General features: G+C 39.4%; 2 pseudogenes; both read right to left on the bottom strand.

Moving 5' to 3' along the window:
• Positions 1–1,744: 1,744 nt before the first annotated feature.
• LOC141504488 (telomerase RNA component interacting RNase pseudogene) lies at positions 1,745–3,742 on the bottom strand (annotated as a pseudogene).
• On the bottom strand, positions 2,252–3,244 carry LOC141519041 (developmental pluripotency-associated protein 4-like; annotated as a pseudogene).
• Positions 3,743–24,926: the final 21,184 nt, after the last annotated feature.

The following is a 24,926-nucleotide window of genomic DNA, read 5'->3' as shown; positions in this document are numbered from 1 at the left end:
ATATCCCTCATTAAGGAGGGTGGGTCAGTGTGGGGGGGGCGGGAATAAAGTTAGGATAAATGTGATTCTTGGGCTTTTTGCTTTTGCCTCAATCTCTGCAATTGATTGTGGCCCATTCCTGGAGAAACAAATAAAGCTTTCTCTTCATACCTTGAGAGATCTCTGAAATTTATTTAAGTGGCATTTGTCCCATACATTACTAACTTACATTAAACATTAGATTTTTATGTTAACACCTTATTTCCTTAGACCAAAACCAAGGAATAAAAAGGTTTCCTTAACTTATGGCAGAGTTTGTAACTCAATATCTTTTACACTTTGTTTATATGCTTGGTTACCTGTTTCCCAAATATACTTCTATTTTCAAAAAAGAAAATGAGAATTTCCAAGGATTCAATTTTATACATATGATAATTTAAAAAAACCCAATTAACTCTTATTTATGCCATGGATGCCTGGCAATGTTACATTTGCATCAAACAAGATTTCAGATTGATATGTTTTCTTATGTTCAAATAATACATGTTTAGTAGATTGTATTTTAGTCTTATATATGTTATATATGAGAGACAAGGTTATTACAAACTTACTTCTTTCACCAACAAAAGACCTTGTGAAATTGTTGGAAATGTATAATCAAAATTAGTTTACCATTAAAATGAATCATTTCACAGAATTTAATAGTGTTTCTCTTTCCCAAAAGGTAATCATTACTCTCCAATTTAGCATTTTTTTTCCTTTAAACACAAAGGGGGGACTTTTCCTTTCAAAAAAAAGTCTCCTAGCCTACTCTTTTCACAGAGGAGCTTGTAAGATGCATGCAATGGTATTTGCTATAGAATTGCAAAAATTAGTTCCTTTCAACTCAAGGATACTAGATAGACCATTTCTCTCTGATTTCAGAGGCCTTCCCTTACCAAAGTTCCTGCCCCATTCCCCCCCACCACGAATGGGACATTCCTCTGAAATTCTTTCTCTTATAAACTCTTTTTATTTTGAGTCCTTTACTTCCCAGAAATGATGGGGAAGAAAGGGAGGGGGAGGGGGGATGAAGGATTGAAGAGGGTGGTAGGGAGGAAAAAGATTGAGAGAAACAGTGAACCACATACTAATAAGTCTCAGAAGTCAAGTGCTCAAGTGTTGAGTTTCCGCCAGGTAAGTATACTTACTAATACATATGTTGCATGCCTGCTGGCTAACTTATCTTTCCTCATAACCTATTGCTTGATTCAGTCCAGCTGTAGTCAAGTTCTCAGGCAAACTTGAACAGGCGGGAGACAAAGATGACAAGTTCTCCATTTATTTCACAGAAATACAAGAGCTTAAATATCTGTTTAGTCCTTGGTTTACTCTCATTTCATTTGGCTTTCTCCAATTAGCCAAACAAACAATACCTCTGTGCTCCCAACAGCAGGTGGTAAACTTTACTTCCTCAGGCTAGCACTCCCACACAATATTGCTATCCCTGGCTTAAAGTTTGAGAGCTGACCCAGGTGAGTAGGCCATTGATGCACATGGGCAAGAGGCCTTTTAAGTCATTCCCAGTCATGCAAGGACCTTTCTGTGATCCTCAACAGTCTCTTACACTCAAAGTATAAAAAGTCTTGAAGAATCATCCACTGGCACCAGAAAGTTACAAGTTTGTCTTGTGTGTTTTGAGTCCTTAGTGTAAAAGCTATTGTTCTTTTGCTGTTGTTAAATAAATATGTACAATGCAAAAAGTCCTTGGTGAAAAAGAGTTATTTCACCAGGATCCAGGTTTGTGATCATCACTGCACTGCTGTGCCTTGTGTTTTTTCACTTCTGCCATGTACTTGGCCCAAGCATCTCCTTTACTTGTCATAACCTCATCTTCCATCTTCTGCTTCTTGGCTACTATTCCAGTCTTGAGGGCTAGCTTGTTCCCACCTCTCCGCGTGCCCATGAAGCTGAGCACCTCTGGCCTGGCCCGCTCCTCTTCTTTTTGGATAGACTTAAATTTTATTTGGTTGTAAGATTTTCACCTTTCTCTATCCTCAGCTGCTGACTAAAACAATGTAATATGTGAACTTGGTTGCAATGTCAGGTCCTTTGTACCTTGTTGACTTGTAAAGTCTCTTCTATCCTTCCCAAATGTCTGCATGTATGGAACTGTTTCCTAATGAAAACTAGGACTGGGAAAGAAAATCTAAGTTGAAGAAAGAAAAGTCACATTTATAAGCCAGTATCTTGCAGAAGTGAAAAACAGTCTTGTAGCCTCGATCCTTTATGGTTAGAGAATATTGTCCATCAGGATTTTATTCCTGTTGACACATTTGGGGCACAACCAATTGTCTTCTACTTCTGGGGGTGGGAAAGAGCAGGTAGGCAATAATAAGAGAGGGATCAATATATCATTTTCAGGCACCCAGGTCTGCCCACCATGGAACTTCAAAGGCACTGAGCCAGAAACATTGTTTGGAAAAACTTCACCATGTACTACACACCATCATGGTAAATCTGATTGCTCAGACCTAGTAGACTCAGAAGATATAGGCATGGGCCATACAGCCTTGGACTTCACTGTTGCCATAAGTCTCCAGGATGCCATGCTGGCTGTCTGGACAAGAGCAGTCTTTGTTGTGTCTCTTTTCTTTTTCTTTTTTGTCATTGTGTATGCTGCTTTGGCCACTGTTTGACTTTCATCTAGAGAATCTTCTTCACTTAAAATTTCTGTTTTGATTTTTAACCACTGGGTCTTTTCTTCTATGCTAGAAGTGTCTTGTTCAGAAGGTGATACATTCTCCAAAAGTCTCTTGTATAGAATGTGCTTCCTGCCATTTTTACTGATATTGAGTCTCTGGCACCAGACCTGCAGAATATTTCGGGATAAGATATGCAGTGGAGGCAGAGGGGTAGGCATAGAAGGAACCTCATCATTCTGAGATTTCTGAGGTGTTGAAGAATCTATATCAGACTTAGTCTTCTTTGGAAAATGTACAACAGCTTCCTCAAGATTTCCTGATTCTGCCAGGGTAAATCCTTGGAGTTGGGGTGCTACTTTCATCTTGGCCTGAGCATCTGCCAGCAACTTGGCCCATGCTGCCATCACAGCTGTCCCATTTTCTCTCTGCTGAACATCCATTGCCAAACTGGACTCATGCACCATCTTGACTTCCTTTGTTTTGTCTGTATTATTGGCTGGAATCTCTTCTTCCACTTCTACAGAAGAGTTCTTGACCTCCAGACTTGCTACTTCTACTTCTCTAGGTGTCACTTCCTTCATTTGTAAAATGCCAGGTTCAACAAGATTTTCTTTCATCTCCATAATCCTGTGAGCCTAGGATACTGGTCATTTAGCTTTTGTACTTCTGTTTGCTATTTTTAAGAGGGAATCATTTTGAATTATCTCCAAGACAAGACGGTAGCTTTTCTCCTTCCAAACTGCTCTGTCTCCTCTTTTCCATCCTGCTCCTGGGACCACCACCAGCAGGAGCAGCAGCAGCAGCGGGGATGATGGTGACCCCCCGAGGTGCAGGCTGCTCATTTGGGCTCTGTTGTGGCTGCTGCTGCTGCTGCTCTCCTCTTCCTCCTCCATCTTCTGCTTGAACAGCTCCAGAAAGCTGCCATCATTGGCGAACAGGTTCACGTCCCCTGAGGCCAGCCCAACGCCACTGCTGGGTGGGTCCTCCTCCTCCCCGGCTCCCAAGCCCACCCACCCCATACTCGGCCTGGCACTGCCCCATCCAGGCCATGGGCTCCTGCTGCCAGTGCCGCTGCCCATGGGGCCAATGGCTCCCAGCCAGGAGGCTCCACAGGTCTCCCTTGGGCCACTATTTTGTGACCTCTTATAAACTTTTTTTTTTTAGGTTTTTGCAAGGCAAATGGGGTTAAGTGGCTTGCCCAAGCCCACACAGCTAGGTAATTATTAAGTATCTGAGACCGAATTTGAACCCAGGTACTCCTGACTCCAAGGCAGGTGCTTTATCCACTACGCCACCTAGCCACCCCAACCTCTTATAAACTCTTAAAGCATCTTGAGGGGATATCTTAGACCAAGAGAAATTAACACTTATTTCCAGGACTTGAGATGCCAATACAAAGAGAGGAAACAATGAGTCACTCAGGTTAACTAAGCTTACAAAATATCTACATTTCTTTTTCTAAACCCAAGAGAATATTTAAAATCTCAATTAATTAACATAGGCTGCATATAGTTGTCGATCAAAATTAGATTAACAAAAATTTAGTTCACAGGTGAGAATATTTCAAGAAAAAAGGTATTCATTACAAAGCTTGTAACTTACACATTTTTGTATGTAGAGATGGCACCATTCTGTCCTTTTTCTGGTAGTGTGATTTGCTCAGAAAAAAAAAACCTAACTTCCTACAGACATTCACTTCAAACCTCATTTACTAACTTGATTCAAAGGGTAACTAGTCTTTGCAATTCCTAATTGAGGTCAAATGGTGTTAAATGGTCAAATGGTGTTAAAATTCCTAGTAAGGAGGTAGGCTCATATCTTCTTTCAAAATCTCAGATGTAGAGACCCTTTTCCAACTCTCCAGGCCAATGGAGGGGTATGAAAGGTCCTACCAAAAATTACACAGAGATCTCTGATTTAAGAATATACATGTTTTTAAATACACACATATTATTAATTTTGAATTGTACCAAATAAGACCAGTCAAAAAATAATTTTTAGTATCAATTTAATTTTTAGTATCAATTTAAATTTCTTGAGGAACTCATGTGTATATTAAGATTCTAAAATAGCCAATCAATAGCTAAAATTCTTTAATATAGTTGAATGTATGCTAAGTTACTTTACATCAACTTAGTACTAAGTTTAAGGAAAAAGGTCATTCACTGCCCCCCCCACACACACACACACACTTTCCCCAATCCAGAGAAAAGGAATATGTGAGGAAAATGTGGGTGTTTGGGTTTCACAAGGGAAGATTGATAGTTTACCTTACAAAGACAAGGGTCTGCCTATATTGTTGCCTATATTGTTGCCTATGGGCAGGTACTGAGTTAAGATAAAAGATTTAGCCTCCATTTGATTAAAAACTGATAAGATTGCGCCCCCTGCTTTTAACAGCCTAGAGTCTTGACCTTGTCCTATGGCATGCTCAAGGAGATTTATCTGTATAGATTGTGACCCCAGCCTATGATTGGGGAGCAGGAATATGAGGGGGCAGGAACAAAGCCTTTCAAAGGGCAAAAAAGACCATGTATTTGGGGATTTCCTTGTCTCTCTCTTTCTCTCTCTCTCTCTCTCTCTCTCCCACAATGAGAGAGATGTGCCATTTTGTTAAGATATCTTAATTAAAAAAAATTTTAATCACTCTACACTAAGTATTCACAAACTATTTAAAACAATTTGGAAGTTTGACCACGATATTAATGTAAATCTATTTACTCGATATTTTCCAGGAAGAACATAAGAAAATGATGCATAAAGATGGCTTGATTTCAAGCCCTTTTTCTTGGTGTTTTATTCAGGGGAAATATCTCAGAGATTCCTGGGAAGATTGGACTGGGTTTGAAGCTGAGAGTGATTAAAATGTCTGGGAGTAGATCTGTGGTAAGGGGCAAATCTCTAGAGTGGCATTAGTGACCAGAACCACCAAGGACGGGCTGAGAAGTCCTCCAGGTGGGAGATCTGTCCTGAGGAGAGGCCAGAGGATAATAGGGTACCCTGAGGAAGGAATGGGGACTTGGGTTCCCTCTCCAGGAATTTTCCCAAAATCTTAAAGGGGGAAAGTTGCCTTCAGACTTGGGGGGCAAGGGAGCCACAGGGCTGGTAGCCAGAAGCCAAGGAAGTCAGTTGGAGCCAATGTGCTGGATGAGTGAGTCTGAATGCTCCTTTGTGTGTGTGTGTGGGGGGGGGGGGGTGTTTGCTCTATGTCTTGTCTTGTGTAAGTGTCTATGTTAAGCATTTCTGGGTCTACTCAATTTTCGCTTTTCATGTCAGATACCAGGATGTTCAGCAAAAAGGAAATGTTACTGGGTCTATGTGTTGTTCTTGGAGCCAAGGAAGTCAATGGGCTGAAGATGTCAGGTGACAGGGATGTGCAATCGAAGGGGCAGCTTTTCAATATGGCCTGAGGCTGGGCCCTTTTGACTTGATTTCCCCAAAGTGGCATATGAATAATGTCTCACCTGGGAGATTTTTCAGGTCTAAGACATTTGACACTATCCACATGACCTCTGCATGGGCACTGTCATTCAGTAATTACATCTATAAAGAAATTTTCCTTTGATATCCTGGATCTTTATAGTAGCTAAGGAAAAAACAGAAAAAAGGGGCGTAGCCAAGATGGCAACAAGAAGGGATCTAGTCTTAGGAGCTCTCTGATAAAAACTCATTAACTAAGGACTCTAAATTTTCGAGAGACAGAACCCACAAAGGGACCCAGTGAGGCAGTTCTCCTACTCGAGGGAACCTGGAAGAGCAGAAAGGCTCTGCTCCCTGGGTCGGGGGGGGGGGCCCATCAGAGGGGTGGCCCACCAGAGCCAAAGAATTTCAGCCTCCTGGAGGCAGCCACAGAGAGCTGGGAGCCGCAGCTCACAGCAGCGGGGGTCTCCTGAGTTGCACCCCGGGGAGCACCAGACACAAAGTGGGGGAACAGCGGGGGACCTCTGCCAGAGCGAGCACATGGAGTCCAGCCCTCAGGGCACACAGCCAGCAGCCTGGTCTTTCCACAGCTCTGATCCAGGAAACAGAAGCAGGTGGAGCTGGTAAGCAGGAGCCCCCAGGGCATGAGCCCATTGAGCTGAGGGAGGGGAGTGAAGAGAGACTGCAGAGCTCTGTCCTCTGCCTCTGGGACAGGACTCTGGGGCTCTGACCACATTCAGATGCTGATTGCAGTCTTAGCACCCCCCATAGAACAGCAGCGGCCCCCCCACCTTGGCCCTGTGGCAGAGAGGGGGGTGCATAGGGTCATTCACAGACCAGGAGGGAGGACAGAGCCTCACACACTGAGACCCTCGTGGGAGTGTACCAAAAGCTCAGGAAGCACCCCAAAACCAGGCCCAGGCTGGGGCAATGAGCAAGCAGAGAAACAAAAGGAAGACTATTGAAAAATATTTTGCAAATGAACCCAAGAAGGATCAAAATACTCAGTCTGAAGATGAGGAAGCACAAGCTCCTGCATCTAAAGACTCCAAGAAAAACAGAAATTGGGCTCAGGCTATGACAGAGCTCAAAAAAGACTTTGAAAATCAAATGAGGGAGTTGGAAGAAAAACTGGGAAAAGAAAGGAGAGAGATGCAGGAAAAACATGAAAATGAAGTCAGCAGCTTAGTCAAGGAAATCCAAAAAAAAAAAATGCTGAAGAAAATAGCATGCTAAAAACCAGCTTAGGTCAAATGGATAAAACAGTTCAAAAAGTTATTGAGGAGAAAAATGCTTTAAAAAGCAAAATTGGCCAGATGGAAAAAGAGATAAGGAGAACAAATCCTTCAGACAAAGAATAGAATTCAGGGAGATTGATGAATTTACCAGAAATCAGGAATCAATACTTCAAAACCAAAAAAATGAAAAATTAGAAGAAAATGTGAAATATCTCATTGAAAAAACAACTGATATGGAAAACAGACTTGGGAAAGATAATTTAAAAATTATTGGAATACCTGAAAGTGATGATCGGGAAAAGAGCCTTGACATCATTTTCAAAGAATTACTACAGGAAAATTGCCCTGATATTCTAGAAGCAGAGGGCAAAATAGAAATGGAGAGAATCCAATGATCCCCCCCAGAAAGAGATCCCAAAAAACCAACCCCTAGAAATACTACAGCCAAGTTCCAGAACTCCCAAGTCAAAGAGAAACTATTACAAGCAGCCAGAAGGACACAGATCAAATATCGTGGAGCTGCAGTCAGGATCACACAGGACTTAGCAGCAACTACATTGGAAGCTTGTAGGGCTTGGAATACAATATACCAGAAGGCAAAAGAGCTTAGAATGCAGCCAAGAATGAACTACCCAGCAAGGCTGAATGTCCTCTTCCAGGAAAAAAGATGGACTTTCAATGAACCAGGGTAATTTCAAAAGTTCCTTTTGGAATGGCCAGAGCTGAGCAGAAGGTTTGATCTTCAGATACAGGACTCAGGTGAAGCATGGAGATTGGAGGAGAGGGGGAAAATATGAGGGACTTAATGAGGATGAACTGCATGTATAGAAAAATGATACTGATAATATTCATATGAACCTTCTCAGTTAATAGAGCAGGTAGAGGGAGCTTTTATAGTTGAAGCACAGGAGAAAGCTGAATTTGAAGATAAAATATGGTGTAAAAATGGAGTCAATAGAAAAAAAGGGAAATGGAATGGGAGAAAGAAACAGGAGAGGGGGAATAGTCCAAGATATTTCACATAATAATTTTTTTTTATTACAATGAGCTATTGCAATGATATGGAAGGGGGGAGGCAAGGGGGAATGAGGGAACCTTTGCTCTCATCAGAGATGGCTAGGAGAGGAAACAGCAAATATATTCAATGGGGTATAGACAACTGGAGTAAGAAGGAGGGGGGAACAGGGGGAAGGGGTGGGGATGTGAATAAAGGAGGAGAGGATGGACCATGGGGGGAGAGTGGTCAGATATAACACATTTTCTTTTTTACTTCTTGCAAGGGGCTGGGATTGGAAGGCCTGTCCAGGACCATAGGGCCAGGTGGATTCTGGGCCTAAGGGGTGGTATGGGGGCTCAGGGCTTCTTGGCCCCAGGACCAGGGATCTGTCTGCTGTGCCACTTAGCGACCCTAAAGCAGAGTCAGTGTAAAAAGAGAGAGAAAATATAGTACATGGTAGTGGAGAAATAAGAAAGGAGGGAATTGCGATCAGCAATGGCAAAGGTGGAAAAATATGGAAGTAATTTTTGTGATGGACTTATCATAAAGAATGTGATCCACCTGTGACAGAGTTGTTGGTGTTGGAACAAAGACTCAAGCACATTTTTTGTTATTATTATTTGGGGGAGGGTGCAGGGCAAGTGGGGCTGGGTGGCCTGCCTGGGGTCACATAGCAGGGTGATCTTTGGGTGTCTGGGGCCCGATTTGGACCCAGGTACTCCTGGCTCAAGGGCCAATGCTCTGTCTGCCACCCAGCCACCCCTACTATTATTACTATTTTATTTTATTTTGGGTCTTTTTTTTTCTTCTTTTTGGTTTTTGCAGGGCAGTGGGGATTGGGTGGCTTGCATGTCACATGACTGGGTGAATTGTTGGGTCTACGGGGTTGGATGTGGGCTCGGGGGCTTGTGGCTCCAGGGCTGGTGCTTCGTCCATTGTACCACCTGGCCATACCTACAATTATTACTATTATTTTTTTTAATTTTAATTTTTTTTCTCTCCCCTTTACTTTTTTTCACCCAAGCAAGTCTATCTATATTCGGGGGGGGGGGGTGTATTTTGTTTACTTGTAAACAAGAATATTTTATTAATGTAAAAAAATTGTACAAAATGAGAATAAAAAATTAAAAAAAAAACAGAAAAAGAAGTTTTAGGTGAATTGGATTTAATAGCCAGATAGGTTAGGTCTATGGCTCTGACACTGCTATCAGCTAGATGTTGAGACAGGAATTGAATTTCCTTAATTTTTATGTTAGAGGGCATATTTAGGTAACAAGAATGGGAAAATCTTAGGATAAATACAGTTTCAAGGTCTAGTTTAAGGAAAGGAATGTGGGTCATATAAATACATCTGAAAAAAAAAAGGAAAATCTATGATATATTTGAGAATATTTTTGAAAAAATAATCCATTTTGGTTAAGTATATTAGAGTCAATATTGTAATGAGAGGAAAAAGGTTAAGAAAGGTATATGCTACAAGCTTGAATCATTGTGATATCATTTACTCATGCAGTAAAACACTTAAAGAAGTTTATTGTTTTATGTATGTCAATATGACAATAAGGCAATATATAAATTGTAATAAGCTCCAGAATCTCATTGTGTTGTGATGAAAACTTGTGTTTTGATTGAGTAAAATATTAAGCAGTTTCTTTGCCAGAAGTTAAGGCCTCAGCAAGACACCTGAACTGGAGAGGATCTTTTGGAACAGATTCAGAAGATGCAGGACATCAGATGTCTCCAGGAAAAAAGAGAGGAGAGACACTGGACCAGTTCATCTCCACCATCTCCCACCTGTGTGTACATTGTTTAGTCAGGGGATCTGTCCCTGTAACTTCCTTTTGATTCAGTAAGTGTGACACCCCTACTTATGCCCCTCTCCTTATGGAAAGGAGGAGAGGCAGGGTGAAGATGGCTCCATTGAGAGCAAAGGAGGGAGATTATTGGGTGGCATGATCATATTCTACATGAGTCTTGTATATCCTGTTTAAGGAGAGTCCTATCTCTGATTTAGAGAAGAGAGTTTAGTAATGGTAGAAGGAGACTCTACCTGAGATTTTTGATCTGGCTAACTTGCAATAGTCCACAGCAGTTTGAGAATTGGCCTTGGGTGACAGTCCCCCTGGGTCCAGCCTAGATTCTCAGTTCCTGGTCAGAAATGCAATGTGGCATAGGATTCTGATCCAGATGAGAGAAACACCAGTGGCATATGACTGTGTCAGTTCAGGGTGACTATTATTTATACCAGTGTGGCCAGGATATTTTCCTGGGGAGTAGCAAATTTCTGGACATGTTCAGGGACTGTACAAATTAAAGAGATAGGTGAACTGAGATGGAATGATGGCACCTGGTTTCCTTGTAAAGATGCGCAAACTGGAGTACTTGTTAAGGGAAAGTGATTATAAGTTAGTATGGACTTGCAAAGAAAGTGTGGAAATAGCCATTTTCAAGAAAAATAATTTAAGGAACATCAGTAGATATTAGCTATTCTTGGCATGGGTCCAATGGCACAAAATCAGAGATTGATCAATTTGGAGCCAAGAAGATCTATCTAAACACACTGGTATAAAAACTTGCCAGTGGAAGGAAGTACAACAACCTTGGAAATGTGCCTATTATCATGATGATTATAAGGCTTATTTAGGAGGACCCCTTGGAAAAAAGGATGAACAGTTTTATCCATTTGTGGGAAACCAGAAAACTATAAAATAAAAGGGGGGATTTTGAGGAAAATGTGGATGTTTGGGTTCTACAAGAATATGAAGGGAGGATTTATGGTTTGGTTGGCATGAGGGGGCAGGAATAAAGCCTTTCAAAGTGCATAAAAGATCTTGTATTTTGTGATTTCCCCATCCTTCTCTCCCTTCTTGAGAGGTATGAAATTTTAAGTTATGTTAATTAAAAACATTTTAGTCACTCTGGACCAAGTATTCATGAGCCATTTATAACAGTATAGGTGAGAGGGACTAAGAAATTGCTGGGTGAAAACTTCTCAAGGTCTTGGGACAGTGACCTCTCTTCTGCCTCAAGAAATACTGTAAAACTGTCCCCTTCCTGAGGATATTATAAAGGTCTTATCTTCACAGAAGCAGACCCCTATTAAAAACAACCCTACCTAGTCTTGGAAAAAAAAAGGTTCTCAAGAAAGAGTTACTCAAGGTCATGTCTTGCCTTACCAAGAACTGTTCTTGACAGGTGAGCCCCTGAAAATAGAGGCAGACAGGAAGGGGGAATGAAGTAATGCAGTCAAACTTGTTTACCATAGTGTATAAAAATCTGTCTTGTTTCTTCCATTTTGCCTTACTCTACTATACTTGCTGGAGGTTATGACCAATTTCTGCAGAAATTGAATAAAATTTCTGTTTCTACCTTTAGAAACCTATCATTTGAGTCAGTGGTCATTTGTCCCCCACATAGGGGAGTTTGCTATAGGGCTAGATAAAATTTTGAGGTATCTTTTCCATCAGTAGTATAGATTTACATTCCAGCTGGGGCTTAAGAAGTAAGAACTTTTTCCCTCCCCTGTCTCACAGCTGTCCAGGCGAGGATGGGAAGCGCAGAAAGGGAGGAGACAAAGCAGGGACAAGAGAAAAGGTGTAAACATAGATTGAACCTTTAGATAAGAGGTTGTCCTCTAGGGATGGAGGCAGTCTGTAACTAATCAATTTCCTTCTCAGGTGCCAATCAAACTCTTAGTGACAATGTTCTCCCAGCAGACCCTTTGAGATGTCCCAGACAAAGCATACTACTCAAAAAAAGGTCTCAAAAGTCAACTTCAAACCTTGGAACATTCTTCAACCAGACTAATGTAGACAATTGGGAATGTAGCAGAAACAATCTGTTAAATGGTGAGGTTCTTGCTCTTGAGATTCTGCTTCCCGAGACTTCCAGGGTGGAGCCAAGTTGGTGGCATGAAACTAACATGCTCCTAGAGCCTTTCCCTACCAAAGAAATCCAGAATTTCCTGACACAAAGACCATAACTGAACAATGAATTCAATTGCCAAATACATCACTGGAAAGGGGACTGGACAAAAAAAAAACTGTTTTAAAGAAATGTTGGCAGACTATCAATTGTATACAACCCTAAAATTCTTTAGAACTTTACTTCTCTAAGGATAATTAGAAGTTAGAATATAATTGAAGAGAATGAACCTAAAGGATATGGGTATGACTGAGTCTCTCAGTTGAAGAGATCTGAGTGATATTACATCACTATGTTTGAGACAAAAACCCTGAAAAAACAGCAGAGATGTTCACTTTATTATTATTATTATTATTATTATTATTATTATTATTATTATTATTCATTATACTTTGACTCACTTTAATCACAAGGGGCTAAGCACCTTGCCTAATGAGGGCATCATGAACTGTGAGGACCTGAGACAGTGTTCTCAGGTGAAACTTCCAGAGCCTCCCAGGACTTAAAAAACTTCAAGAAAACTTTAACTCTCGTTAATTATATCAGAGTTTGAATTAACCTGTGCTTCACTTAAAAAGGGGTTAAGTACCCTGGGTGGAGAGGAGGGAGGACAGGTAAAGTGGGAGGACAATAGGCCTCACTTCACTTAAAAAGGTAAGTACCTTAGATGGGGAGGGCAGGAGGTAAAGTTGGGGGAGGGACACAAATAATTCAAGAAATGATATGGATTTGGATGATACTTTGACTTGTGAGGAGGATTGTGTATATTTAAAAGATACTTGAGGGGCGGCTAAGTGGCAGTGGATAAAGCACCGACCCTGGAGTGAGGAGTACCTGGGTTCAAATCCGGTCTCAGACACTCAATAATTACCTAGCTGTGTGGCCTTGGGCAAGCCACTTAACCCCATTTGCCTTGCAAAAACCTAAAAAAAATATTTACTTGAAAAGGGGAGGTAAGGTAAAAAAAATTATTATAATTATAATTTGATGCAATTTGAGTTAATGCTGCTTATCAAGTAATCAAGTAAACAATCTGATGATATCTTGATAACAATAGGAGCTTATCAAGCAATAAAATGTGATTGATGATATGTGATTAATGATATTGGAGCAATAAATAACACCAAGGGAAGAGGCACAAAGATTTATAATTTTAGAGGGAAAGAAGGGGGAATGTGAATGCTGAGTAAATTCTAGTCAAGAAATTTAGTTTGCTGAGGGAATAAAATACCTTCCTTCCCTCTTGGGTTTAAATATCTAACTTAATCCACAGGGAAGGGGGACTTGGAAAGGGAAAGGAAGGTATAAGTGAAAATAAACTGAAAGTTAAATTTTTTAAAAGATAAGTCAAAGGGAAAAGGTAATAAAAATTTGTTTAGGAGGAATAAGAGAAAAGGAAAGATATAAATATAAATGGAGAAAGAGAGCATAGAGGGAAATACAGAATTAGCAGTCTTAACTAAAAATGTGAATGGGATGAACTGTCCCATAAAATGTAAATGGATAGCCGATTGGATTAAAAAACAGAATTAAGAGATGCACGCAGGGTAAAGGTAAAAGGTTGGAGCAAAAATAACTCAATGGAAGTAAAAAAAAATCTGGGGTAGCAATCCTAATCTCAGACAAAGTAAAAGCAAAAATCAATCTCATTAAAAGGGATAAGGAAGGAAACTACATCTTCTTGAAAGGTACCATAGGTAATAAAGCCATATCATGTATGCACCTAGAGGAAAAGCTGAGTAAATTATGAGGAGATATAGACAGCAAAACTTTATTTATGAGAGACCTCAATCTCCTCTTAAAACTAGATAAATCTAACAACAAAATAAGTAGGACGTTAAGAAGGTGAATGAAATCTTAGAAAACTTAGATATGATGGACTTCTGGAGAAAACTTAATGGGGATAGAATAGAATATACCTTTTTTCTTAGCAGTATGGCACCTTCACCAAAACTGACCATGTACTAGGGCACAAAAACCTTAAAATCAAATGTAGAAATAATAAATATACACTTCTCAGATCACAATACAATAAAAAATTATATGTAATAAAGGGTCAGGGAAAGATAAACCAAGAATTAGTTGGAAATTAAATAACTTTGTCTTATTATGGGTGGATCAAACACCGAATAATAGAAATAATCAATAATTATATCCAAGAAAATGATAATAATGAGACATGCCAAAATTTATGGGATGTAGCCAAGGCAGTTTTGAGGGGAAACTATATCTCTAAACGCCTATATGAATAAAATAGAGAAAGAGGAGATCAGTGAATTGGGTATGCAACTAAAAAAAAAGCTAGAAAAAGGACAAATTAAGCATCTCCAATTAAATATAAAATTAGAAATTCTGAAAATCAAGAGAGTGAGGGTGTTGTTGGTCTTCACAGAGTGGAGGCTCCCTTTAAAATCCATTACAAAGGGGGAATGGTTCCAGCCAATCACAAAACAGGGAGACTTCTCCTAATCCCATTCTAAAGATGACAAACCCAAGATTAGAAGAATCTAGTCCTTAACTGGTCAAGAGTGACCTATAAATCTTGAGCTGATGCCACTGAGTTTGTGCAATTAGGTAATTGAATATTATCCCACACACCCCCTGTGATGATTGGGGTTCATCAATGTAACATGCATTGTATAATGGGGGGGCCATATTAGGGACATGTCATGGATGGGCAAACTCTTAGACTCTAACTCAAACTCTGAGAGCCTATGAAAATCCAAGTGGGAGGGAAAAGAGTTTCTAAAGACTATAAATTACCTGATATTATGATACCACCTCATGCCTCACGCTAGCTGAGGCACCCATATCCTGCAGGATTTGTAAATAAAGTGTTCAATTTTCTTTCACTCCAGCAGATTTCCTTCATTTATAGATAACAGAAAGCAAAAAAACCTTTGATCTCATAAATAAAACTAAGGGTTTGTTTTATGAAAAAGTCAATAAAATAATAAAGCTAATAAACTAGACAAACCTCTGGCTAATCTATTTAAAAAAGAGAGAGAAAGAAAAATAACCTAATTACCAGGATCAAAAATGAACTAACTACCAATGAGGAAATCAAAAAGATATTTCGAGGCTACTTTGCCAGACCTTATGCTAATAAATTGGACAAGTTGAGTGAAATAGATGAATATTTACAAAAATACAAACTGCCCAGACTAACTGAAAGGAAATAAATTATTTAAATAACCCCATTTCAGAAAAAGAAATTAGAGAAACTCCCTAAGAACAAATTTCCAGGTTCATATGGATTTACAAGTGAATTCTACCAAACATTTAAGGAACAATTAATTCCTACTCTACATAAACAATTAATTCCTACTCTACATAAACATTAAAAATAGGAGAGGAATGTGTTCTGCCAAACTCCTTTTATGACATCAACATAGTGCTGATACCTAAACCAGGAAAAACCAAAACAGACAAATTATAGACCCATCTCCCTAATGAATATTGATGCAAAAATCTTAAATAAAATTTTAGCAATGAGACTACAGTTATTACCAGGATTATACACCATGATCAGGTTGGAATACCAGGCAAGAAGGAATGGTTCAACATTAGGAAAACACTCACTCAACATAATTAAACATAATAGTAAAACCAATGGTAATCATATGATTATCTCAATAGATGCTGAAAAAGCCTTTGGTAAAATAAAACATCCATTTCTATTAAAAACCACTAGAAAATTTAGGAATAATGGAGTTTTCCTTAAAATAATTAATAGTATCTATCTAAAACATCAACAAATATTATATTTAATGAAAATAAACTTGTAACATTTCTAATAAATTCAGGGGTGGAAAAAAATGATGCCCACTATCACCATTATTATTCCTTATAGTATTAGAAATGCTAACAGCAGCAATAAGAGAAGAAAAAGAAATTAAAGGAATCAGAATAGGCAATGAGGAAGCAAAACTTTCACTCTTTGCAAATAATATGATGTGGAGAAAATCATCTAAAAAACTCCTTGAAACAATTAACAAATTTGGGGGCAGCTAGGTGGCGCAGTGGATAAAGCGCCAGTCCTGGAGTCAGGAGTACTTCGGTTCAAATCTGGTCTGAGACACCTAATAATTACCTAGCTGTGTGGCCTTGGGCAAGCCACTTAACCCCATTTGCCTTGCAACCCCCCCCCCAAAAAAAAAGCAAAGTAGCAGGATATAAAATAAACCCACATAAATCATCAGCATTTCTATATATGAACAACAAAGTCCAAAAACAAGAGATAGAGAAATTCCATTTAAAATAATGGCAGACAGCATTAAATACTTAGGAATCTACCTTCCAAGACAAACCCAGTAACTGCATGAACACAATTAAAAAATTCTCCTCAGGGCCAGCTAGGTGTCACAGTGGATAGAGCACCAGCCCTGGAGTCAGGAGTACCTGTGTTCAAATCTGGCCTCAGACACTTAATAATTACCTAGTAGTGTGGCCTTGGGCAAGCCACTTAACCCCATTTGCCTTGCAAAAACCTAAAAAAAACCCACCTCTCCTCACCCAAATAAAGTCAGATCTAAAAATAATTGGAAAAATGTCAAATGCTCATGGACAGGTTGAGCTAATATAATAAAAATGACAATTCTACCCAAATTAAATTACTTATTCAGCACCATACTAATCAAACTACCAAATAACTACTTTACCAAGCTAGAAAAAAATAGTAACAAAATTCATCTGGAGCAACAAATGGTCAAGAATAGTAAGAGAACTAATAAGAAAAGTAAAAGAAGGTGGCCTAGCTCTACCAGATATAAAGCAACGTCATCAAAACTACCTGGTACTGGTAAAGAAATAGAGTAATGGATCAGTGGATTAGGATAGGTTCAAAAGAAACTGCAGTAAATGACTACAGCAATCTACTATTTGAAAAACCCAAAGATATCAGCCTCTGGGATAAGAACTCACTATTTGACAAAAATTGTTGGGGAAAACGGGAAAACAGTATGATAAACTAGGCATAGATTCACATCTCACACCTTGTACCAAAATAAGGTCAAAATGGATATAGGACTTAGACAAAAAGAGTGATACTATAGATAAATTAATAAACCAAAAAACACTCTATCTGATCTATGGAAAAGGGATAAATTCATGACCAAACAAGAATTAGAGCACATTATATACACTGCAAAATGAATGGTTTTGACTATATTAAATTAAAAAGGGTTTGCACTAATAAAATCAATGCTGCCAAAATTAGAAGGAAAGCAGAAAGCTGGGAGACAATCTTCACAACCAGAAGTTCTGATAAAGGTCTCATTTCTAAACTATATGGAAAATTGATAAATGGTCAAAGGATATGAATAGACAGTTTTCTAATGAAGATATTAAAGCTATATATAATCATATGAAAAAATGCTCCAAATCACTATTGATTCAAGAAATGCAAATTAAAATAACAATGAGTTATCATCTCACACCTGTTAGATTAGCCCAGATAAGAAAAAGGGAAATGATCAATGTAGGAGAGTTTGTGGAAGGATTGGTTTACATTACTGGTGGAGTTGTGAATGAATTCAACCTTTCTGGAGAGCAATATGGAACTATGCCCAAAGAGCAATAAAACTGTTCATATACACTTTGACCCTGAAATTCCAATTCCAGGATTATATCCAGAAGAAGTTGTAAAAAATGGGAAAAGTCCTACATGTTCCAAAATATTCATAGTAGCTCTTTTTGTAGTGACAAAGAATTGGAAATTGAAGGGATGCCCAATAATTGGGAAAAACAAGTTATGGTACATGAATACTATGGAATATAGGAAACCATAAATGGTCAGACTGTAGGGAAGCATGGAATAACTTACAGGATCTGATGCTGAGTGAAAGGAGTAAGCCAAAAGAACAATGTATACATCAACAGTATTATGAGATGAACAACCTTGATGAAAGCAACTCCTTTCCACAGTCCAGAGAGCTAGGACAATTGTATTTGACTAGTTACAATCTATATTATCCCCAACCAGAGGAAGAAAAACAAAACAAAGCAAAACACACAGAAAAAAAAAAACCCTTAGAATTTGATGAACATTTTATAAAAATCATCTCTTAATCCTAATTCCTCATGCCAAAAATTACTAATTTGTAAGTATGTTTAACAAAATATGTATGTAAAATGCTAACCTGACCTGCTGAGGGGAGGGCGGGTGGGAAGGGAGGGTGGAGGAAAATTTTGTAACTTGGAAATATGCATGTACAAATGGATGAAAAAAAATAAGTTTTAAAGAAAAGAGAGATTCTGCCTCCCTTGTACACCATTGATTGTATTTTTTTTTTGTTGAGTTCCTCTGACCACCAGGGGATCCATTCAGCTCAGGAGAGAAAAAGAAACATGCGTACACTCAGGTAGGGGTACCAGCAGGACAACTGGCAGAGCCAGTTTATTGAAAACATCAAACAGTTCTTATAAAAGAAAACTACAAAATTAGCATACAGGATAAAAACAATAATGCAAACTTTGTTTTGGGCAGGAAATAACCCAGCAGGATGTAACCCAGGTCAAAAGTTCGGAAACATTGACAAGTGAGGCCATGAATGGTGCAGTTGTGTTATCAAATCAGAGTTTTGTGGAAGCTTTCAGCTCAAGGGTCACCAGAGATTAGGTTTTTTGGCCATAATTGGCCTCTCACCCCAAACTTGCTTGAGTAGCCTCCAACTTTTTTAAAATGTTCTTTAATTTATTCACACATTACTAAAATATTCTTATTTAAGAGTAAACATAATACCCCTCCCCCACAAAAAATATAAAACCTCATGAGAAATAAAGAAAAAAAATAAAAAAATGTGTTTCAGTCTGTGCTCTCAGTTGGATCTTCAGTTCTGTCAGGTGGATCACATTCTTTATCATAAGTTCATCATAAAAATTACTTCCATATTTTTCCATAGTTGCTATTGCTGATTGTAATTCCCTCCATCCATTCCTCTTCACTAACATCTTTTATATTTTCTCTCTCCTTTCACTCGGTCCTTCTTCAAAAATGAGCTGTGGAGCAGCTGAGTGGTGCAGCAGACAGAGCACTGACTGTGGGGTCAAGAGGCCTCAAGCCTACATCCCACCCCAGAGACCCAGCAACCACCCAGTCCCGTGGTCCCAGGAAGGCCACCCAATCCCACCACCTTGCAAAAAGTAAGAAAGAAAATGTGTTATATCTGACTATCCTCTCCTATGATCTACCCTTTCCTCTATCACCCACATCCCCCTTCCCCTCCCCCTGTTCTCCCTTCTCTCCTTTTTCTTCTAGATGCTTATACCCTATTGAATGTGTATTCTGTTTTCTCTCTGAGCCATTTTTTTTTTAGATTTTTGCAAGGCAAATGGGGTTAAGTGGCTTGCCCAAGGCCACACAGCTAGGTAATTATTAAGTGTCTGAGACCGGATTTGAACCCAGCTACTCCTGACTCCAAAGCCAGTGCTTTATCCACTATGCCTCCTAGCAGCCCCTCTCTGAGCCATTTTTGATGAGAATGAAGGTTCCCTCATTCGCCTTCCCCCTTCCATACCATTGCAAAAGCTACGTGAAGTATCTTTTATTTATTTATTTTATTTTTAGGTTTCTTTTTTTTTATTTTTTTCTAGGCAATGGTGTTAAGTGGCTTGCCCAAGGCCACACAGCTAGGTAATTATTAAGTGTCTGAGGCCGAATTTGAACTCAGGTACTCCTGACTCCAGGGCCGGTGCTCTATCCACTGCGCTGCCTAGCCACCCCGAAATATCTTTTATATGAAATATCTTAGCTTATTCTATCTCTCCTTTCTCTTACTCCCAGTACATTTCCCCATCACCCATTGACTCCATTTTTCCCATATATTATATCTTCAAATTCAGCTCTCTCCTGTGCCTCATCTATAAAAGCTCCCTCTACCTGAGAAAGTTTATATGAATATTATCAGTATCATCGTTCCATGCAGGAATAAATGCAGTTCATCACCATTAAGTCCCTCATAATTTACCCTTCTCATCCACCCTCTCTATGATTCACTTGAGTGCTGTAATTGAAAATCAAACTTTCTGTTCAGCTCTGGTTATTTCAGTAGGGATAACTGAAATTCCCCTGGTTCATTGAAAGCCCATTTTTCCCTCCTGGAACAGGATGTTCAGTTTTGCTGGGCAGTTGATTCTTGGGTTGCATTCCAAGCTCTTTTGCCTTCCAGAATATTATATCCCAAGTCCTATGAGCCTTTAATGTTAGATGCTCCTAAATCCTGGGTAATCCTGACTGTAGCTCCATGATATTTGAATTGTGTCCTTCTGGCTGCTTGTATTATTTTCTCTTTGACTTGGGAGTTCTGGAACTTGGCTATAATATTCCTGGGGGGTTGCTTTTTTTGGATCTCTTTCCAGGGGAGATTGGTGGATTCTCTCAATTTTTATTTTTGCCCCCTGCTTCTAGGATATCAGGGCAATTTTCCTGTGGGAATTCTTTAAAAATAAGGTCAAGGCTCTTTTTCCTGATCACGACTTTCAGGCATCCCAATAATTTTTAAATTCTCTTTCCTGACTCTGTTTTCCAGATCAGTTTTTTTTTAGGATTTTTTTGCAAGGCAAATGGGGTAAGTGGCTTGCCCAAGGCCACACAGCTAGTTAATTATTAAGTATCTGAGCCAGGATTTGAACCCAGGTACTCCTGACTCCAGGGCTGGTGCTTTATCCACTACGTCACCTAGCCACCCCTCAGTTGTTTTTTCAATGAGATGTTTTACATTTTCTTCTAATTTTTCATTCTTTTGGTGTTGAAGTATTGTGTCTTAATTTCTCATAAAGTCATCAGATTCCTTTAGCTCCATTCAACATCTGAAGTATTTGTTTTCCTCAGAGAGCTTTCTTACCTCCTTTTCCATCTGTCCAGTTCTGCTTTTTAAAGAATTCTTCTCTTCAAGAACTTTTTGAACTGTTTTATCCATTTGACTTAAGCTGGTTTTTAACATGTTATTTTCTTCAGCATTTTTTTGGATCACCTTGACTAAACTGTTGACTTCGTTTTCATGTTTTTTCTGCATCTCTTTTCATTTCTTTTCCCAATTTTTCTTCTATTTTCCTTACTTGATTTTCAAAATCTTCTTTGAGCTCTGTTGTAGCCTGAGTCCAACTTTCATATTTCTTGGAGTCTTTAGCTGCAGAAGCTTGGACTTTCTCTTTTTCAGATTGAGTATTTTGATCCTCCTTGGGACCAAAGTAATTGTCTATGGTTAGATTCCTTTTTTGTTCTGTTTACTCATTTCCCCAGCCTGTGCCTGGTTTGGAGGTGCTTCCTGAGCTTTTGAGCATTATTGGAACACTACCCCACAAGGACCTCAGTGTGTGAGACTATGACTGCTCTCCCGGTCTGGTGAATGACCACTAACTCAACCCTTTTTCCCCAGACTGTGAGGGGGCAGGTCCCTGCTCTATGGGGGTCTCAGACTGCGACCAGGGCATGGCTAAATGTGGTTAAACTTGTCCCAGGGACAGAGGACACACCTTGACAGTCTCCCTCCACTCCCTTACCTCAGGAAGCAGGGGCCATAAGGCTCCTGCTGGGTGGCTCCACAGGCCTGCTTCTGGTTCCTGGGATCTGGGCAGTGCTGAGTGCAGTGGCTGGACTGGGGGAGGGGGGCTAGACTGGCCTGAGCTTTGTGCTCGCTCTGGCAGAGGTCTTCCTGCTGATCTTCCAAGTTGTGCTTGGTGCTCCCTGGGGTACAGCTCAGGAAACTGCTTCTACTGCTGGGCGCAGGCACTCCCAGGGGCCCTGGGGCTGTTTCTGGGAGACTGAAGCTCCTTCTTTCTGGTGCACTGCTGCCCCCTCCAACACTGTGGAATAGAGCCTTCCTACTATTTTCTAGGTTACATTGGGCTGGAGAATTGCTTCACTGGTTCTTTCTGGGGGTTCTATCTCTCAAAAATTTAGAGTCACAATTTTAAGGTTTTTTGAAATATTTTGGAGAGAGTGCCTAAGAAAGGCTGTACTCCTGCCATCATCTTGACTCTGCCCCATGTTGATTACATCTTGTCCTTATTTTCTCTTCACTTAGTTTTGGCCTGGACACTGGCAGGCAGGAAATGACATGTTGAAAGGACAGGAAGGACCAGTATGTAGATTGTCATTGGAAGTTAAGTGCTGGCCCTTTGAGCTCTCTTGCTTCTTCTGGATGGGAGCATCCTGAAGGATGCTCTGGCTCTTCCTTAATCCATGAGGAGCTCCGTGGGATTCACCATGTGGCCTGGTCAAGCCTCATGACTGCCTGCCCTTTTCTCTTGCTCTCTCTCTCACTCACTCTTGCTCTCTTGCTCCACCCTCCCCCTCCCTCTTCAGACTTCTGCTCATCCTAGCCTGCCAAGATCCATGTGGCTTTTACTTAATCTCTACTTAACTGTCACTTGCTGTCACTTTCTTTTGTGTTGTAACTTCTTTTAATAAATCTATTTTCTTTTACACCTGCATTCCCCAATCAAAAGAATAATTCTTCACTAACAGATAATTGAACAATTGGCAACATTTTATGGTGAGCCAGGTAGGAGACTTTGCACCTGGACCTAGGAAACTGAATCTAGCTCCATAAGTGAAAAGCACAACCCTTTTTTAGATTTCTAGAAAAGTAGGGAAAATTAAATTGAACCTTTATAGCTCTCCTTACTGTGTGTCCCTCCTTTTGCCCCCATGACATAGAGGAAGAACGTTGAGTTTCGTAGGAAGTCAGCAAAGGTGTGGGTCGGCCATGGCCACATGCTGATCCCATTTGGTGTTTTTCAGGCTTTATATGGGTCTGCCCTGTGTTTTAGTTCAGACTGGTGAAAGGAAGTATTGAAGTTGCTTATCTAGAAGTTTAAGAGATTTAAAACGTGGAGAAAACTTATACCTCCCCCCTACCTCCAGGTTGTTCTATCTCTTTGGAAGGAATTAGATTTGACAAAAGCTAGCTATTAGCATTAGCAAAGCAACTGGGTTCCTGGAAATTATCTATGGATGGTACTCTCTTTTCTCTCTCTTTGAAATGCTCTCTCATTCTCTGTACCTCCCACTTTCTGCAGGGAGCAGGGTGTAGGGAGAAGGAAAAATCTCACATTTTTACAATTTAGAAACTCAAACCTATATCCCAGATGGAATACACGCTTCTCTGCAGAATGGTAAGATCTCCATAAAACTTGTTTTAGCCTCATTGTTTAAAATAAGGGACCCCCCCATGCCTTCTTCCTGGTTTGTGGAAGGGGGGAGCTGGGCAAAGGGCCACTCTTTCATTAAACTACACATGGTTATCTATTCTAAACCCCATCCCCTAAAGGCATTAGATCAGGTCCTGGAGGCCCCATTCTAGAGAGCTGAAGGAAGAGGAAGCAGGCAGATTGATTGACAGGTCTAATAGTCAGTTAAAGAAAAAAAAAGAGAAAAAAAGGAGGCCAATTAAAATAACTTAAGAATGCATCCAATTCTTTTAAGGAATTTTAGCTATTGATTAGCTACTTCAAAATCTTAATGAATATATATGTAAAGTTCCTGAAGAAATTCTAATTGATTCTAAAAATTTATTTTTGACTGATCTGAATTAATACATTCAAAAAAATTATAATATAAATATATATATATGTGTGTGTGTGTGTGTGTATATGTGCATATGTGCATAATCTAAACATCAAGCAGACATGTTCATATGTCTCCAGTGGCCTGGAGAGGTGGGAAAATGTTTCTATATTTTGAGATTTTGGTGTGGGCCGTCCAAAAGTATTACTTTGGTAAATTTGAAATCTTTATACAAAAGAGTTGTCTCTGTCTATGTTGTGTCTATGTCTAAACTCCAGCGTGTATGTATGTGTTTGAAATAATTACAGTTACCTGAGTTAAATGTTGCTCCTTTTAGTTCAGGTTTTTGAATTTAATTGTTTTAAAAAGCCTAATTTAAAATTAAGTAATTAATAATGGAATTGGGATCGGAGCCTACTCGATTACTAGGGAATCTTAATACCATTTGAACATTTGAAAATGCGTATGTTGCAAGTTTGTGAAATGGTCTTACCTGTGAAGTAAATTTTTGTTAACCTAATATTGATTGACAGCTGTATTTAATTTATGTTAATTGAGACTTTAAGGCTTAGGAAATGTAGATTTTCTGCCTCAAGAGGCTTTGAAAAGAGGGCAAGAAGGTCTTTGATAGGAAAAGGCCCCCATCTTGTGTTTAAAAAAAAACTATCTAAATCAGAGAGTAATTTAGTTACCTTTGAGTTCAAAGTGTTTGAAAGTTCTGTAACAAATTTGGGAATTTATGTATGTGCTATTAAGAAGGAAAATATAATTAGGATAAATTGTATGTCAAGGAATTTGGGAATATTGAATCATATATAATTATATTTACTGATTTCTTTTGGGAAAGAGAGCTATTATACTAAATTCTGTGATCTGATCTGTTTTGATGTTAAATCAATATTGAAAATACATTGTTAGGGCAGCTAGGTTGCATAGTGGATAAAGCACTGGCCCTAGAGTCAGGAGTACCTGGGTTCAAATCCGGTCTCAGACACTTAATAATTACCTTGCTGTGTGGCCTTGGGCAAGCCACTTAACCCCATAGCCTTGCAAAAAAAAAAAATACATTGTCAACAATCTCACAAGGTTTTTTGGTTGGTGAAGGAAGAAAGTTTGTTATAATTTTTGTCTCTTATCACATGTTTATGGAAGGAAATATATACATGTGCATATAT

This window comes from Macrotis lagotis, chromosome 1 (genome assembly GCF_037893015.1).
Source record: "Macrotis lagotis isolate mMagLag1 chromosome 1, bilby.v1.9.chrom.fasta, whole genome shotgun sequence".
Lineage (NCBI taxonomy): Eukaryota > Metazoa > Chordata > Mammalia > Peramelemorphia > Peramelidae > Macrotis > Macrotis lagotis.
This window is presented reverse-complemented; position numbering and strand designations above follow the sequence as displayed.